The sequence below is a fragment of the Megalops cyprinoides genome, chromosome 5 (assembly GCF_013368585.1).
Source record: "Megalops cyprinoides isolate fMegCyp1 chromosome 5, fMegCyp1.pri, whole genome shotgun sequence".
Taxonomy (NCBI): Eukaryota; Metazoa; Chordata; class Actinopteri; order Elopiformes; family Megalopidae; genus Megalops; species Megalops cyprinoides.
In genome coordinates this window covers 18,917,829-18,925,355 of record NC_050587.1, presented here as the reverse complement: position 1 = coordinate 18,925,355, position 7,527 = coordinate 18,917,829, and positions in this window count along the sequence as shown.

Below are 7,527 nucleotides of genomic sequence, written 5' to 3'. Positions count from 1 at the left end.
ACAATGTCTTATTGTATGAATACAGAAACATCCTTACATGAGACAGTGACTGTTTTGAGAGTAGTGGGTGTGGCCTATGTGCTGTACTCTGGGTCTTACCTGAGTTTAATTTAGGAAATGGGGTGAGATTGGGGTTACTGTCTAAAAATCAAATTATATGGTCCTGCAGAGTTCCAAATGAAATTCGATTTTTTTGTCCATGCACTCTTGAATTTATACATGGATTTTTTATATGACTTTCCAGTGGAAAATGAATAATTCATAAATTATTACTAAATTATTATTACTTGCCATAAAACACTGATATTGTTATTTCTCAGAAGTAACACTTTTCAATTAAACTTTGTGTTACTACCTAGCTGCAGTTTCAGATTCCCCAATAAAAGGGTTTATAGTTTAGGATCACTGTTGCTATATGCAAGAAATGAACAAAAAAACCCTACTTTTTCAGCGGATTGATTTTTGAAAACAGCGTTGTGAAGTGGTGCTTCGGTTTGTTAGCTCTGGTCATCTTCATGCCAAGTTCAAGTGTCAGGGATGAGGGTCATGGCAACTGGCAGTGAGAAAAGTTGTTTCAGGCCCTTATTGCTAAGCAGAAACCACAGAAATAAAGGGTTGCCTCCACCCCCCCCCCCCCCCCCCCCCCCATTGCCTGACAAACTCTTTCCCCTCACTGTCACACTGAATGGAGTCTCTGTTTCTACCTCTTGCTGGTCGTGGGGTCCAAGGGATCCTGTGTCCACTGCTGTCTGTGCCAAAGAGCTGTGAATTTGACTGCATTCTGACTATTTCCACAAGTTTAGATTGCGTGCCACAGATCCTACAGCCGAGACACAGCTGTGAACAGAGAAACTGACATGGTTTAAGTTATGCCCCCTCTGTAAGTGGTGTTGCTAATGGACCCGAAACAGTTCCATTCTTACCTCATACTTATCCCTGTAGCAGACATATTTTTTTCCAGTGAGTCAGTAAGTGAGGCAAATACTACTTTTGACAACCACAGCCATACTTGATGTAAGTCACTTTTTCCGGTTTAGTTTAGCTGCTGTTGCAAAAAGTTGGGCCTGATGTTCATTTATGTGTGTGCGTGTTGGAATTCTGAAAGGCAGGTTGTTGAGGCAGCTGTGTTTCATAAAATATAGTGACTTTTACTGTTTTGCAGTCAGATGTCACAACTTTTAAACCTGTAAACCTGGGTCTATGCATGCTCAGGGGTATGAAGACAGTTTGTGTTTACTAGCACAGCATGATGCATTGCCATGAGGTGAAATGTTGCTATGGTTTTAGACCAAGCTTGCTATCACCAGCATTAAATAGCCTTTTGGCCTTTGTTGACTACTGTCAATATGGCCTTTGTTTACAAAGTGCATAGCAATCAAATTGGAAGCACAGCTTTAAAAAGGGGGTTATGTGAGTGGGACCTAGTACAAAATAATGGGCTTCTCATTCAGGAAGTGTTAGAAATTCCTTTCACACGGATGATTTTCATGTGACCTGAGGCTGACCAGAAGCGAAACTCACGAGGAACAGAGAAGTTCAATAGAAGTTCTACTTGTGGTAAGCTATTTCTTGACCACATTTGTCCATTTTTGTCACCTGTATATTTGACCCCTTTTGCTTTCTCTTTTCAGCAAAACCATCAATAAAAATTATGATTAACATCCAATTTAAAAAAAAAAAGTTTTGATTTCAGCAAAAATACTTACTGTGTATATTTTATTGTTTGAGCATTTGCTCTCTTACTAAAATCTATTACAGCCGGGGCTAATACTGCATTTCCAGTTGGTAATTGCAGGGCTTGAATACAGGAACTATTCCCAGGCATGTCTCCAGTTATACACTTTTTATTTAAGCACATTCTCACACCTGTGGAGCTGCTGCTGTCAGTGCCTTCATTTTCACAATAACCACATACAACCAAGTCATATGATGTGGAGGTCATATTTTATTTTGTGTAAAACCCTCATGTCAAACCCTCATTAACTTTTCCGCCAGCGGGAGTGAAGCACAGTACATTTGGTGATGTCTTCTTGCGCTCAATTTGAACTGGATGGAAAGGTTATTAATGCATGCCTGCCAGGAGCCAATTAAGTCTCAACTTTTCCAGAATTTGCACATATTTGCTATAAATGGAAATATTTCTACCTTTTTAGAATGTTTTACTTTTGTCCAGTCTGACCCCATTAATTCATGTATCTTTTGTATAAAACAATACATGGTCTTACTCTTGTTAAACGGCCTTGCTGATTGCAATTGTCTGCTTTCTCATACTAGCAGATTTTTTTCTTGTTTTGTCTTGCCTTGTGTTTATTAATATGAACCGTATTTTAAGACATTTTTTTCCAACTTCCAGACTGAAATTCCTGTAGAAAACCTGCACATACCCATTTTAAAGCTTAACCCTGTCTGAGGTCTGTAGAGACTTTGTAAAATTACAGTTGATTTCAAAAACACTTAAGTGCATTTTACACACATGTAGGTCAAATCCTGATAGGTCATTCTGCAAAATAATGATCTTCAAGATTCCTCTCATTAAAACATCGACACATCTGATAATGGAACCATACTTTTGGGACAAAGCTAAGAGTGAAAAAATGCTGAATTGCTTAATCAAAATGGCATTACTGGTCTAAAACACACTCTCTCCCCTTGATCTACATTCTAGGAGAAGAATATTTTGCAGTTAAAAAGTCAGGCTCTGGTTTATGGTTAGCTTGCTCTGAATACGCTCCATATCAGGTAATTTTTGACAGAGCAGATTCACCCAAAAGCAGACCACTCTCTGAGGATGTGTTACAATGTGTGCCTCAGCCATTGTGTGCTGCCAGTGTGCTTAAAGCAGAAGTGCAAAGCCCTAATGGCCAAGAGCATTAGCATTAAGAACATATCTGCTTTTTTCTCTCTATCTTCACGCAGTCCCTATATGCAATGGATGGCGTGTATGTCCCCCCATGCACTGCTCCAGTGTGCTTCTCCATTGATTGGTCAGAACACCTTTCTCCCACACCCCTACGAGTGCTCAGTGTTTGATCCTAAAGGTAAAGGTCTGCAGTGCTTACTATTTTTAACACTGAAAAGGTGACTATTACGACTATTATGATTAGTTTTTGAATAGCAGTGTAGGGGCCGCCCCTGCAAGGAATCTGGCCTGAACCCAAATATAATCTGCTACTACAGTGTGCCTCACGTGCGGGGCACAATGGCCCTTTCAGACCCCGCTCTATTTTGACTGGAATTCCTCCTCAAACACCCTGCGCTGCAATTAGGCCAACCTCTGGCAGGGGGTCAACATCTGGGTCTCCCCTTGCCCATCAGAACCGGCTGAAATGATTGTTTTAATGCAATTCCTGTATATCACATTCCATAAATCATCTAGCTCAACTCATTAACCATCCCCCTTTCCCCCCTCCTCCCAGATCCAGTTACCGCAGAGCAACGGCCATCGAAGGCCGAGGCTTTTTTTTGCCCTGTGTGATTTATGTCCTCGTGGCCGCAGACCACTCTGAGATTGCGCGGATTGGATGTGTCATGTACACAAGGCTTAATGATTTTCTCTTGCACCCTGTGCTTCACGCTTCACGCTGCATCAGTGTAATTGTTTCACTGTTTAGCAGACACCCAAATGCAGGGTGACGTGCTGCTCTGCTACTGCTGGTAAGAACTTAGGGAAACTTCTTAACTGTGTAGGATATCCCTGATGAAGCAGAGGGGTTTGCCTAAGACAGCTCTTTGGGTATCAAGCGTAAAGGCACATTCTAGAAGAAATGCCTCCTGTCTTCATTATGATGCTACAACATGGCCTTTCTCCCTCCAAACACACTGCAGGCTCTATCCCAACCCAACACACTGCAGCCTCTCTCCCAACCCACTCCAAAACACACTGCAGCCTTTCTCCCAACCCAACACACTACAGCCTCTCTCCCAACCCACTCTAAAACACACTGCAGCCTCTCTCCTGCCTAACACACTACAACCTCTCTCCACATTCAAAACACTACAGCCTCTCTTTCTCTTCAACATTGTACAGCGGTGACCTCACTGCCATCCAGGAATTCATCCCACATGCACCTCTAGTGACCCGTAACCCCAGGAACCTGTTACTGGAATTTCTCCCAGCAGGACCCCTGCTACAGCACTACAGACATCACCCAAACAGGACCTGACTGCTACATGAAAAGCAGGAGGGTGTGTATATATAATCCCACATTTAACCCCCCACAGTGCCCATTTTGTCTGTGTAAGATAAATCACTTCCTATAACATTTTCTCACAGTGTATGGTGATACTGTAGTTGACGATAAATCCTTGAAAAGTTATGTAAGAAATCAAGACAGTTTTTAGAATGTCCTTTTTAAACTGTCATGATTTCCTCTGACTAAATTGTCATCTCATACAAGCAGAAAATACTTGTATTTTTTCCCCATTAGGTTTCCCTCAGACCACCTCTCTTGACAGTCACACTTTGAGACAAGCTTTTTCACTCTTGTGGGGACATGTTACTAATTTGTTTAACCCTGTGGCTTGTTTGGACTCCCATTATCATTATTTATTATCTTAACGTTTTGTTTGTGGTCTGGAACTAATTTACATTGTTTGAGAGAGCACCCTTTATTTTCACATAGCTCAAGCATAGAACCGTTTTGCCAGATTTGACTTGAGGAAATCTGAATTGAGGTCCACCCAAGAAGAAGCTGTGCAGTGTGGTACATTCATATGACACGAGGTGACCCATTTCTTTATTTTTAGGAACACTGTATCTAATTAGCTTTGACCTTGCATGAGTAGAAAATTCATTTTGAAGCATCATGTCCTGGTTTTCAAAACCTCTAAAGAAAAAGATGTCCTTATCCCTGTACTCCATGCAGAGCAAAGCATTTGAAATGCTTGGACTGAAGAAGTTTCAGAGTAAAGCAAACGTATTATAAAAATAATGATTTACATTTATATAGCCCTTTTCAGCCTTTCAAGGTTCTGAAAGTGCTTTACAGTAAAGGGAGGACTCACCTTAACCACCACCAATATGTAGTACCCACTTGGGTGATACGCAGCAGGCATTTTGCATGAGAATACTCATCAAACACCATCTGCAGTAGAGAGGGAGGGAATGATTAAATTTAGGGATTATTAGATGGCCGGATTGAAAGAGGCTGACTAGAAATTTACCCAGGACACTGGGGAATCCCCTACTCTTTTGTGAGAAGTGCCATGGGATATTGCGTGACCTCAGAGTCAGGACCTTGGTTTAACATCTCATGTAGTTTCCATGGGGGCTCCAGGAGAAAGACTGCCTCCTACTGGCCCACCAGCACCACTTCCAGCTGCAACCTAGTTTTTCCAGAGGGTCTCCCAACCAAGTACTAATCAATCCCAACCTTACTTAGCTGTAGCCATCAGGTAGGAGAGAATAGCACAGAGGTGTTGTCGCTGAGTGAAATGTGTATGTAAATACACTCTTCTGAATATTAACTCTATCGTACCATTATTCCAGGTGATCAGTCAAATGTTGTTGCTTTGTATTGTGGTCAACAGTTCTGGTTATGATCCTGACACAGCCAGTGAATGATAGGTAAAGAATGCCTTCAGACACTTCTTGCTAGTCCAGAGCAAGCAAACCAGGCTTTCACAGTCAGATATGTAGTAAGAGAAAACGGTTTCCAGAGGAGCGACCACTGACCGCCTTATTCACTCATCAAAAATGATCATCTGCCAAAACACTTTCAACAAACAAATTGTCTGAGATAGGAGTCCATCTAAAGATCAAATAATGCTTATTACACATATAACATAATAACATAATAAGGCAGTACTCTGTTACACACTGTCTGGGCTGGCTGAAAAAATAACAGACAAATGCATAACATGATCATCATTTGCTGATGTATTCTAGGAAGTGAAGGCTGGGGGTATTCAATACAGATCATTTACATTGGTGATCTTCTCTTTGTTTCAAGAAATAGCAGAAATGAAACATGCACAACTTTAATGAAGTGGTCTGTGCTAAGTGTGTATGACTTAAAAAGCATTCAGTGTCTATTATGCATCACTTTTGAAACCTTTGGCCCATAATGTATAAATATTGCTTATTCAAGTTTTAATATCATTCTGGTAAATGAAGTTACTAAATTGAGTATTTTAGTTACCACATGGAAGATTTTATATGACACATGAGTTAAAGTGCAGAATACATATTTTGTTTTCTATGTACTTTCAGAAGCCAATATATCAATAGTGGACATAACTGGGCAGTGAAATAACTTGAATGGAGAGTATGTATTGCATCTTCAGTGTGGTTGGTTGTAGGAGTATTCATCATTTCAGCTGGAGTTACACCTTGATGGTAATATGAAATTCTGTTTATGTTGTTTGATTCCTTACACATCTTGGAAGAAAGAAACTGGATTGAGCGCAGATATTATGCTTACTGATTGAGGGCTCCCTTCTTCAGCAGGAAGTTTGGCTGCAGACAGAAGTGCAATGGTTAATAAACTTAGGCTGGCCTGCCAGTATGGCTGAATAGTTTCTAGGGAAACAAACCCAGGAAAGAGATCCTTTCTAATTTCTCCAACTGGGGCTGTAAGTGGAAACTTTTTTAAAGGTACAGTGCACACTTAGGCTCTCCTCATACACAAAAACATCAGACATGGAACATTTGAAGAAAACCAGAGAGAAGCAGTGGACATTACTGTTCACATCAACTCTTTATCGACAGTTGAAAATCATCTGAAATGGTCTAGCATGTGCATGGACTCCTGTATGCACACATGCACGTGTGTGTGCACGCACACAAAAGTGCCTCTGTAAGTGTGCTTACTAAATTACTTAAATTGAATGGTTGTGATTGCTGGGTATTTCAGTGGTGTTGTTGTTGCAGACTTGCAGTCAGTTTTTAACAATTACTGACAGTATTGAAACTATTTGTGCATTTTGCAAAACACAAACACTAAAACGTAGTTTTAGTAAAACGTAGTTCTAAAATGTTAGGCTTTCTAAAACTTGTAGTGCTTTCATGTTAAAAATACAAAATTCTGAATTCAAAGTCAAACAAACATTTATGCAAATACAATTCAAATGTTACTTCAGCAAGACAATCCATTATTTCAGCTTTATTTCCAGCTGCTGCTCACCAAATAGCCCTCTCAAAATTAAAAAAGAATGTTTATTAATCATTGTCTTCATATGATCATTTTGTATAAGAGGGGAATATTGATGAATGTAATTATATATAACACTATAATAACATACAAGGACCATCTCCATGATTCTTGAAGTAAAGGTAAATTGTTAACATATCAAACACCAAACACCAAAAGAGCAGTGCCCAATCACAGTATGATAAATCTCTCAATAATATTTGGCAAAGCCCTGTACAATTATGGAGGTACAGTCAGAGGGTGTACATATAGAATCATTTACACTGAGCACACAATGTGAATTTGCATTCAACTAACACAAGTACACACTGTGATGGTGGCAGAAAGAGACAGGAAAGAGAGGCCAGACAGTAAAAAACAGCAGTACAATGCAGTG